At 43.5% G+C, this 11,028-nt stretch overlaps 1 pseudogene; it reads right to left on the bottom strand.

Moving 5' to 3' along the window:
- Positions 1-522: 522 nt before the first annotated feature.
- On the bottom strand, positions 523-618 carry LOC120365683 (U6 spliceosomal RNA; annotated as a pseudogene).
- Positions 619-11,028: the final 10,410 nt, after the last annotated feature.

Here is an 11,028-nt window from a genome sequence, read left to right as displayed (position 1 = left end):
ACATTGTGCAGGTGTTTTGATGGGAATCCAGAAACCTCTTTAGATACCATATTTCTCTGAAATGTGAGAATGGAAGAGCATTGCTATTCCAGGACAAGTCTTGTGCATAGAGCTTTTTATTGCTTTAATTTGCATTATTTCATTTACACCTCAGAACTGTCATTTAGCAACAGCTCGATCATGCAGATGAGTTAACGGAACCCAGAAGAAACTCACCCAAAGTTACACAGTGAGCAGTTGGCGGAGCCAGGACTGAATGCTGGGCCTTGACTCAGTCCAGTGTTCTCCCTGCTAGATTATTCTGTCCTTCAGATCATTCTAATTTGTGGACAGATTAGACAGGAAGATCATTCTGACCAGGAGCACGACGCTTAGACCTGAAAGAGACCTGTGGAATCGAATTCAACTTCTGCCCTCCTAAATATTCAGTGGATGTATCTAACTAAGAAAAATGCAAACTGTAGGACTGTATACCTTTAAATGTTATCCCTGGAAAGAAGTGTAACATTTGGCAAATGTACAAAAAATATGGGAAAGAACTTGCACGTTATGCTTGTGCAGGGGCCATGCTAATCTTCTCTGTACTGTTCCAATTTGAGTCTATGTGCTGTTAAGCAATCTCAAGAATATTTTTAAATGAATCTACTACAATAGAAAAGATCAAAGTGTGTCACAGAGTAAGCATCGTTTTGTAAAACGTTTGTGTAAGTTGCATGCATGTGTGTGTATGTGTGGATTAGGATGTAAAGTTTCCTTCTGACTATGGGTTGTGCCAGCAAATGTTGAGAGCCACTGGTATGGCAGAAGGAGCTTTGGAAGCGGGTTCGAATACTTAGTTCCAGTCTCTTCTCTGCCAGCAACTACCTGTGTGAGTGTGGCCAAGGAAGTTAACCCCTCTGGGCCTCTACTTCCTTATTTTTATTTTATTTTTTTTTTTTTGAGACGGAGTTTCGCTCTTGTTAACCCAGGCTGGAGTGCAATGGCGCGATCTCGGCTCACCGCAACCTCCGCCTCCTGGGTTCAGGCAATTCTCCTGCCTCAGCCTCCTGAGTAGCTGGGATTACAGGCACGTGCCACCATGCCCAGCTAATTTTTTGTATTTTTAGTAGAGACGGGGTTTCACCATGTTGACCAGGCTGGTCTCGATCTCTTGACCTCGTGATCCACCCGCCTCGGCCTCCCAAAGTGCTGGGATTACAGACTTGAGCCACCGCGCCCGGCCTTACTTCCTTATTTTTAAAATGAGCAGTTTGGACTAGATTATTTTTGAGATCTGTTCCTCTCAGTTTCTGTCAGTCTGGGGTTTCTCTCATGGCATTGGTGAAACACAGAAGCCTTCCAAACGGGGAAGATGGGTGGAGAAGAGGGGCAGGCACAGAACAGCAAGCACAGGCCAGGTGCAGCCACGTGACTTTGCCAAAAAAAAGTTTCTTCCAGTGCTCATGCTCACTGCCTGTCATCATGTTGGTGGCACCCTAGATCCTGCTGCCATGAAGGTGTGAATGATGACCATGGTTAAATCCACACTGTAGCCTGTGGATGGCAGTGGAGGTGAGGACTGCCAAACGCCTGCACCTGGTCCTGGGCTTGGCACTGCGAGGGCTCAGAAGCAGTTCTTAATGACAGGCATGATAAATACTCCAAGGGGGAAGCAAAGGAAAGGCAACTTAAATAGAACAAGGTGAAATTTAGGAGCCGTATTCCCTCTACAACCTAAGTGGCCCTGGAGTAATAAAGACCTTCTTTGGAAAAAAAATAAGGGAGGGGAGCAATTTCAGCAGATATGCAATGTGAAATTCCTACTATAACTCTTTCTCTGTGGTAGACTAGCATTTAGTTTTCTGTAAAGAGCAGGGACCTGTTCTCACTTTCCCCCCATTTGATGGGTAAGATGCAAAGTTAATTTCATGGTGGAGAAAAACCCAAGAGTTTGCTTGTTTTCTGTTATTATAGAAGACCTCTTTGACACTAACACATAGAAGATTACACAGAACACACACACACACACACACACACACACACACACACACACAGAGAGCTGATAAATGCATAAATTATTTATTGGTCCTGGGACAGCATAAAACATGACAAGAAATGAGATATATCTGTGTGATATCCTCACACATGTAGAAATTGAAGGAGTATTTTTTTTTCCTCAGGTAGAAACATGATTCCAGAAAACATTCTGCCTTTGAAGAACAAAAGTACAAAGATGTTCCACAATTGAAGGTTACAGTTTTGTAAAATTGCTTATCATTCATTGCATTTGGAAACAGGATATGGAGAAGACAATCATCTTTCCCAGCCTACATCTCTTTAGCATGCTTCAATTTCATGTCACTGCTAGGTAAGGTTTAACAAGATGTGTCCATTGGCCTGCAAAAAACCTGGTTGACAAGAGCCTTGTGTCACAATGTAGATCAATAGTGGGCTTGGTTGCTGTTCAGCACTGTGTGTTTTTAAAGAAATACATTAATAATTTAAGGCATTTTAGAACTTGTGGAGGGCACCGAACTGACAGCTCAGGGGGCGGGGCCTGTCTGCTGCCCAGAAGTATTATAGGTACATGTCTGGAAATGTCCCCACCCAGCCCACAGGAAAGCCTCCTCCAGTCTTCCTTCCAGGAGACCCAAGAGAAAATGCAGGGTGGTGGTTGGGTCCCAGCATGACCTGGGATGGCAGGAGGCACTGCTGGACAGAGCAAGGAGGAAACGCGCTTGTCAGCCCCTCCTTTTGTGTAGGCGGCTGGGGAGATTTAAGAGGTGAATACCTTTCTGGTCATGACCCACCAGTGCTGGCACTAAACCCAGGAGCCTCATGTCAGAAGTTGGCATAGCCACTTCTTCAGTTACTCTGTTAACTTTCAAACTACCAAAACAAAAAAAAAAAACCCAAAATCAAAACAAAAAATAACTCAGAACGAAGTCTTAACAACAGAAAAAAAGAGAAAGTCTGCAGTCTGTGCTAACCAAGTGGCTGTTATTTTTGGCTGTGGCTGGGCTGGTGAGATGCTCTTTGGCTGTCTGTCACTGTGCACAGCAGTCTGACTGGAATTTTAGTGAGCCAGGAAAGGGATGGCTATATTTGGCCTCTGGAAGGGAAGTTACTGAGATGGAGACGGAGCTTTGGGTCATAGGATCTGAGCCAACAGGAGGGGAAGCAACTTGCCCCACTCCCCGTATTCAGCTGAGGAAGCGGGTGGGACATCACAGCCAAAACCTTTGGCAGGAAGAGGTCTCTAGATGAACATACCACGCTGTTCCCAGAGGAGCTTGTTCCAGTCCAAGGAGACCAGCCTTGCTCTGACTGGCCCAGATGAGCATGGGCTCTGCTAAGGCTCCTGTAAAGCAGGATTATCACCTCTGTTAGTCTTCATTTAGCCCTTGGCATGGGATCTAGGCCTTCTCCTGGTATTGTATTCATGGAAGCATCTGACTTGTTTACTAGTTACTATTCATGTGCTCCTATGTTTGCTCCTGGAATATGGGCATTTCGGTTTACTTTTGTGACCCACAAAGCTTCTACATACAAGGACATTTTAAAAATCAAATGTGTGTATATGTATGTACACAAATGTGTACATACATATACACACACATACACACACACACACACACAACCTAAAACCTTGAACATTTTATGTATATATATATACACACATATGTATGTATTATATATACACATAACCTAGAGCTTAAACAGGGAAGGCAACCTATATAATAAATTATTAAATCTTCAGTTGTATTATAAAAAGAATGACATTTGAGTCATGATAGAAAAACAAGATTATTGTTTACAGAGATATCACTAAAATATGCATTTTGTAAGGCTCATTGATTTATTTCCAATTCGAGAAGTGACATAGACATACAAAATGGTTCATTAGATACTCATTACACCTCCTTGGCTGCTTTTATTAGAAGTACCCACTGTGCCAATGGCAAGGTTGATGTTTTCAGGGGTGGAATCAATGCCCGAAACTCATCAATATCTTATAAGCAGTTTTGGTTTAAGGTATTTTGATGATTTCATTGAAATGTGTTACCCCATTAAAAAGCTATAACTTAAACTGTGGTGCAGAGCAGGCACACATTGGATGATAAATGGCTTTGTGTAAGAGATTTCAGATTTATCAAATCTGCATTAAAGAACTATATTTGAAATTGGTTGGAAGGTTGGGTGAATTCTCTGGGTAAAAATGACATTTGTTTTATGGATCCCTCTGAAACAATTCCCCAAGAGTTTTCATTTGAATAAATTATATCCAAGTTCAGCACTCCAGAAACAGCTAGCATGGGAGAGTTGCCTTTGTTTTTCTGTTTCATCTTTTCTGGGAAAAGAGTCAATTTCCTCATCTGTAAAGGGAGTGAGACTAGATAACCTGGAGATCAACGTGCTTACAGCCTTTCACTTATTCATTCATTCCCTTAACACTTAGTTACTGAGCAGGGGTGGGCATGTCCTGGCACTAACGGAACAGCAACATACAAAACCTAGTCCTTGTTTAGGTGGAGACAACATCCTACAAGGAGAAAGACAATAAACAGATGAGATAATTTCATGAATAATTTACTGCTCTGAGGGCAGTAAACAGTAGTATGGTGTTGAGAAGTTGTGGGTGGGTGCTGCCAGCAACCTTCTCTGAGAAAGGGTCACTTTCACTGAAGAGAAGCAGGAGTGAACATCTAGAGGAAGAGCATTCTGGAGAGAGGAACGGCCAAGGTGAAAGGCAATGCAGAAGGGCCCAGGTCTTCCCTTCATGGGTCTTCTTCACCTGCCTCTGCTGCAATGGTGAATACTCTGCTGTGAGAAAATGACTGAGGTCAAGGTGGTTAGAGAGAGAGTACAGAAGGGAGAGAAATCAGAGGATGGGGAACGCTGGGATCGGAGGTGGACGGATCTGTTACGATAGACTAGGCTGCACTGCAGTGATGAGTAAACTCCCATCTCAGTGGCTTAACCAAGCACAAGTTTCTTTCTTGCTGGTGTCATTTTGGTCTGATGAGGATCTGAGGCTCCTCTCTGAGTAGGGACGCAGATTCTTGCTATCATGTGTCTCTACCATCGCAGGGTTCTTAATTTTCAGTCTCATGAATTCGAAGGGGAGAATGGGTGGAAGATTGTGTTGAATGTTTTAGAGGCCAGCCCTGTACTGGCTGCTGACTAGAATCCAGTGAGGTGACTATAATCTAGTTGGTGAGCACTGAGTCAGTCTTTGCCAAAAGAGAAAAAGGCATAAAAGAAGGGATTCTACTGCTCTCCCCCAGTCCTTGAAGATTTGCACTGCACATGTACCATCGTGGCCAGGAGTGCTGGTGAAGGGGCTGGGATGAGGAGGTAGCGTCCTCACAGTGATGACTTATCATCATCCCCACTAGACAATGTATGGAGAAGAAAGACTGGGGAAAAGGTCATCATTTCAGCCCTGAAAGGGAGCTCAAGTAGATGAACCCCTCACTTTAAGCTCATACCAAGTTTTTTTGCTGCTTGCTCAGAATCTGGAGTACAATCCAGGTTTGATGCGAGAGGCTCCTAATTCCTATTGCCTGGCATTCAAGATCGTGCAACCCTGCTTCTTACATCTCAGAACATCTGCTCTAGCCGGGCCAGACTTCTGGAGGCTTCCCATCCAGTAGAGAATGGACTTCATTCACCTGTGTTCTCATCATTCTCCTGCAATTCCTGGTCCCTTCCCTCTGTCCAGATCTTGTGAGTACTTCTTATCTTTGTGGAATTTTGGTGCTTTGGGGGACCTCAGCTCTGGGGGGTCATGCACATTGTTCCTGTGTACCACTGGCTCATGGAATAGGCTGGCTCAAGGGAGTATGGTCACAAAGAGGCCGTACATTTCTCCCACCTGGCTTCAGGCAGGCTCACGCAGGTCCCTACTTCTCATGCTTTAGAGATATCTCATGCAGATGTCTTGGCTTTCTAGATTACTTCCAACTACTAGAACATCCTCAACTCTGATAATGATATTTCTTTTCAGTGTTAAAGGTCCAGTTCAGCTTAATGTTAAACTTCAATCTCACCTCCAAATCAAAGTTACTGACTTCAGCTGAAGTTCAGGTTCATGCAGTTGGGAAGGAGGGACTGACAATTTTATTCTCCTCTATCTCATCTCTCTTTTGGCTTTTCCAGGGTCCAGACTGGTATTGGTGAGATTAGAGGAAGAGGGACAAAAAAAATCTCACATCAAGATTCCCTCTTGGCTTTGGTTGAGAGGCCCCACAATGCCCTTCATTCTGGCAGGGTTCTTTCATGAGGCACATTTTTGGGAACCTAGAGGAAGCTCCTCCCACTCATCACATAAGCTTCAACCACTTCATTACTCCGCTCCAGCCACGCTGGCCTTTATTTTCTTCTCAATTCTGGGAAGTTCCTTTCAGCCTCAGAGCCTTGGCGTTTTCATTCTTCCCGCCTGGAGTCTGCTCTCCCTCTCTTTTCTAAGTAGCCCCTAGTGATTATTAAAATCTCAGCTCAAGCACCAATTCTTCAGAATACCCTACCCTAAACTCTTACCAGGGCGGGCTGTAGTTGTGCACTCTCCCAGCCCCTATAATGAAGACATTAATTGTATAAACAGTTGTTTAGCATCCAACTTTCCCATTTGAATGTGAGCTCCAAGGGGGCCTGCTAAATAAGTGTATTAGGGTGTTTTCGCATTGCTGTAAAGAAATACCCAAAACTGGATAATTTATAAAGAAGAGGTTTAATTGGCTTACGCTTCTGCAGGCGGTACAAATATGATTTCAACATCTGTCTCTGGTGAGGCTTCAGGAAGCTTACAATCATGGCAGAAGGCTATGAGAAGCCAGCATGTCACACGGTGAGAGCAGAAACAAGAGAGAGAAAAGGGGGAGGTCCCAGAGTTTTAAACAACCAGGTCTCTCATGAACTAACTTGAGTGAGAATTCACTTCCAGGTCTCTCATGAACTAACTTGAGTGAGAATTCACTTATCTCCAAGGGGATGGTGCTAAACTATTAATGAGAGATCTACCCTCATGATTCAGTCCCCTTCCACCATGCCCAATCTCTAACATTGGGAATCACATTTCAAACATGAGATTTGGAGGGGACAAACAACCAAACCAAATCAATAGACAGAACACATGAATATTCCTAATAAGCAAATGAGCATCTCGACATGCCAAGCAGATAGTAGGCACTTAATAGTTATTTGTGGAACTGACATGAAGTTGAAGGCAGGAGCCATGTCTACTAATGTCTGGATTCATGATATGACTTAGTTCAATAAATACCTGTTGCCCAGTGTTTTGAATAACCTCATCAGAGTTAATACAAATAATGAAGAATTGGATGGAATTCTGTTGCCTTTACAAAGAACTATGTCAGCTAAGGCATGATGCCTGCCTTTAATCAGCTGACTTTGTATTCTGTAGTCCGGGAGGAGCAAGATTGCAGGAAAGGACATGGATAATGTAACCACAGATCCAAAGAATGACAATTACTAAATAATTTGTCCCTTTGTTCTCTTTAGTACACTTGTACCTCTATTAGCCCAACCTATCCAATTCTTGGTTCTCCAAACAGGGTCACCATATGTACCTTCAACCTGACTTGTATGAAGACTTGTTTTATTAGTCACAATTAGCTGCAGGTGCAAAGACTGAGGGCACAACTAACTGTGTCTGGAATCACCTCCTCACATACGCAATTAAACACTTGCACACTCAGAATTAGGTTCAAGTGGCTAATTGCACCCGGAAGTAGGTAATTGCAGGTGCAATTAGCTACAAGTGCAATTTTTCACCCGAGACTAATTGCTCCCAAAGTAAGGAGATAGGGTTTGGAAATTCAGCACCGAATGTATGTGTGGTTATTGCAACCACCTGTGGTTTTAATAGTCGTTGCCCTCCTTGACTTGTGGTGGCCCCCCTTTGGTTTTTTTGATAGTTAGATTGGTTAACTCCTTCTGTATATTTGTTCTACAGTATTCTCTTTCCCATCGGATATTCTTTTCCTTACTTAGACCCTCTTTCTTCAGAATTTATTTATTTGCTTCTGGAATCCCCGGCTATTTTAAAGGCCATATATTCCTCTGCTGTTTAACTGTACCTAAAACTCCTCAGAATCTAGGTAAGACATGGTTAGTAACTTGGGCAGCTTAGTGGATGTGGTAACCTTCAGGTAGCTCTTGAACACTGCTCCTTGAGGAATATCATTTAAACATAACAGATGCAAAGCTGTTTTTCCCATCTCTGGTGACAAGGGAATGGATCATTCCATCAAAGCACCCAGAAGCCTGCCTTCACTAGCAGGTTTAATGTTTTCCTACTGGCTTTTCTCCTATATCAGTAAAAGTCCAATCAGGAAAACACCATAGGTTTATTTTTAATTTTTAAATTTTTATTTATTTATTTTTTTGAGATGGAGACATGCTCTATCGCCCAGGTTGGAGTGCAGTGGTGTCATCTCGGCTCACTGCAACCTTTGCCTTCTGGGTTTAAGCAATTCTCCTTCTTCAGCCTTCCAAGTGGCTAGGATTATAGGTGCCCACCACCACACCTGGCTAACTTTTTGTATTTTTGGTAGAGATGGGGTTTCATGATGTGGCCAGGCTGATTTCGAACTCCTGACCTCAAGTGATACACCTGCCTTGGCCTCCCAAAGTGCTGGGATTACAGCCATGAGCCCCCATGCCCAGCCAGTTTTTTAAAAAATGACTATAAAATTAAAGCATAATTGGAAAAATTCAATAAATTTTAATTTAAATCAAATACAGTAAAAATAACCAATGAAACAAAAACTGTTAATACTACTACAGAAAGTCTTTTGATCATGTAAACATTATTTAAGGAGTTGCTCACCATAGCTATTTTAACAGAGATAATTTAATAGAGGTAATTATTAGGCTAGTATTAGGACGGCAAAGGCAAAAAAAGAACCCTGAGGTATCTCAGAAAAGAAACTGCAGGAAGCAGCTACCACCCCAAGGGCTGGGGAAGCAAGAAACTGGGGTTCATAGAATCTAGATGCTTACAGGAAGGGCCCAGCAAAGCTGGAACACAGGCCTCTGGTGGAGAGTGCCCCTTGGCTGGTGCGGAGCCTCGGCAGCTTGAGGAGGGATCACATAGAGCTGGGACTCAGAGCTCTAAAGAGGGGACACTGTCCAACTGGTTTTATACCCTAGGAGTTTGAAGAAGAGACGCGGCAGAGTTGGGACCCAGAGTGTTGAGTGGGGCTGCCTCCCAGGTGGTCCTGAACTGTGAGCAACCCACTAAACACTGCAGCACTATTTATAAAAATGAAAAAAAAAAAAAAAAATGCCTGCAGGATGTGCCCTGGATCCTGGGGCTTGCAGTTTTTTGTTGGATCCAACCAGGATGAAGCATGTTTTGATATGAGCAGGTAAAAAAGGGGCATGAAGTTAGTGAATCGGAGCCTTTGCAGGTCTGTGCTTTTATGTGTGTCTTCTTTTCTCCATGTTCGGCATTTTCCTTTGCATGATTTTATTCTCATTGTATCATGCTGAAAATGTGTGCATGTATGAGAGAGACAGAGAGAGAGAGAGAAAGAGAATATAATGGTGAGTACAAGCCAGTGGTGGTCATAAGATGGTGATCTTAGCAGGTATGCACAGCTGGCCCTGCCCAGCGATCTGCAGCAGATTTCATTTCCTCATAGTTCACCTGGCCAGTTAATCTCCTTTTGCCTTTTCCTGCTGTGAGAGTTCATGGCCAGCCTGAAGCCAACCTCCTGACTTCTGTAGAGTACTGACTCCTCTGCTTCCCTGCTTAGTCACTCTGAGGTGGAACAGGATCCCACTTGCTAAGCTCGTGGCGGCCTCTGCTGAATGCCAGTCTGAAGGGGCGATCAACCCCTTTGAACTCCCTCTGGCTATTGAGTCTGCCATTGTTCAGACCCGGTAGTGTGCACGGACTGATGACAAAGCCCGGGTGAGGAAGCAAGAGATGACAACCGGAGGGGAGCAGGGGAGGGTAGGAAGGCCTTTGACTTGGCCTGGACACCTGGCGACTCTTTATTGCCCCAGACAGACTCTCCTGCTCCAAGACTCCAGCCCAGGGCCTGTGGAGGTCACTTGGTGATTGCTGCCCACGGGAAGGCAGTGTTTACTTGGGCAGCAGAGCCAGGCTCCTTAATGACTGCTTCAGCTGAGTATTTCTACTTGGCAAGGAGAGCAAATGTTCCTTTGCCCTTACCACCTGCTTAGTTGAAACTTAGGCTTTTCAAGAGGGGACAAAAATATTAGGGAAGCTGGGTCACCTACCAGTGGTTTGGGCTAAGAAAAACATTATTTTCTTCACAGGAAAATGAATAAAACCACATGATGGGAAATGCTGGAAACAGAGGAAAAAGAACAACAGCTTTAAAAGATCTGAGTAACCTGTAATCGTCACTAATAGCATTTGAAGGTGTTTTTACCCTTCCCTCCTCTGTGCAAATAGTTCACTCATTCATTCATTCATTCATTCATTCATTCCATAAGTGTTAGTTGAGTGCCTACCATTGTCACTTGGTGGAGATAGGACCCTGAAAAAAATAGATCAAAAATCTAGCTCCTAGGGAGCTTATATTCTTGGGAGGGGGCACATCCTGCCCATTCAATTTCTTATCCTGTTTTCATTTGTCAGTCGATCTTAGGAGCTTTTCTCTTGTCATTGCCTCATCCTCATACCCATTATTCTGATGATTGCTTGCTTTTCCAAGTGAATGGATCAGACTTCACTTAACCATCTCACTACTCTCCTATTTGCACAGTTTCCTATTTGCACAGTTTTAAATAATGCTGTGATAAACATATTTGTGTAGGCAGATTAAAAAAAATATATTTTTGTGGGGTAATTTCCTCTCTGGCTATATCTTTCACAATATCAGGTAGGACCCTTAGTTACAAACAACAGACCCCACATCTGGTAAATTTAAGCAGAAAGGGAATTTATTGGAAGGCTATCTATCTAGTAGCGTGTGGAATTGACCAAAGGCTGGAGAACCAGCTCAGAAAAGCATCAGGAGCCAGGGTCATGGGGCAGAAGTATAGCGC

The sequence above is a fragment of the Saimiri boliviensis genome, chromosome 1 (genome assembly GCF_048565385.1).
Source record: "Saimiri boliviensis isolate mSaiBol1 chromosome 1, mSaiBol1.pri, whole genome shotgun sequence".
NCBI lineage: Eukaryota > Metazoa > Chordata > Mammalia > Primates > Cebidae > Saimiri > Saimiri boliviensis.
The sequence above is the reverse complement of the archived record's forward strand: the minus strand, read 5'-3'. Positions and strand labels throughout refer to the sequence as shown.